Source organism: Poecile atricapillus, chromosome Z (assembly GCF_030490865.1).
Source record: "Poecile atricapillus isolate bPoeAtr1 chromosome Z, bPoeAtr1.hap1, whole genome shotgun sequence".
Lineage (NCBI taxonomy): Eukaryota > Metazoa > Chordata > Aves > Passeriformes > Paridae > Poecile > Poecile atricapillus.
In genome coordinates, this window is record NC_081289.1 from 145,123,561 (window position 1) to 145,124,409 (window position 849).

Sequence of the window (849 nt, forward strand, 5' to 3'; positions counted from 1 at the left end):
GGGGGAAAAACAAGAGAAAAAGTGTTCACAACAGTCGGTGTGTTGTAACCTGCTTAGATCAGGTTATCCAGGTACCATCTTATCTGGAAATGCAGTTGTGCTTTCATTTCTTCTTGAATTCATACACAAGTATGATACTTTTACACTGTTCTTAGCTCAATGAGCATGTTTAGACCTTAACATAAGCTATTTTTCTAAATATAAAGGTTTAATTGAACAAGAGAGCATTCTTCTTGGAACTTTAGCATTGTAGTGCTTTGGAAAAAACACCCACACAAAAGAAAGGACTCCTTAAAAAAACCCTGAGATTTATTAAAGAAAAAAAAATGTATTTTATGTTATATATAAATATATTATTACTTGTAAATATAAAGACGTTTTATAAGCATCATTATTTATGTATTGTGCAATGTGTATAAACGAGAAAAAAGTAAGAAAGATGCACTTTGCTTTAATATAAATGCAGATAACAAATGCCAAATTTAAAAAAAGAAAAAAAAAAGAGAACACAAGATTGGTGTTTTTTCTATGGGTGTTATCATCCAGCTGAATGTTTCTTTTTCTAAAGGAGTCTATGTTCCATTAAAAAATAAAAACGTACACTTGATCCCAAACTGTGCCAAGTGGCTTTTTTTGTGGTGTGAATGAGGCAGACTGGAGAGATGCTGCTCTGTGTGTGTGCTGCGTGGGGTCAGCGGTGGAAGCATCCTCCACAGCCCTGAGTGGGGCCTCTCTGGGGTGGGTAACACCTGGGTGGGATCACCCTGAGCCTTGGGCTAGGTGCCCATGGCTTCTGGCTGCCCGGTTTAGATGCACCTAGTCAGCCCAAGGCTGGAGGGACTGGCTGCC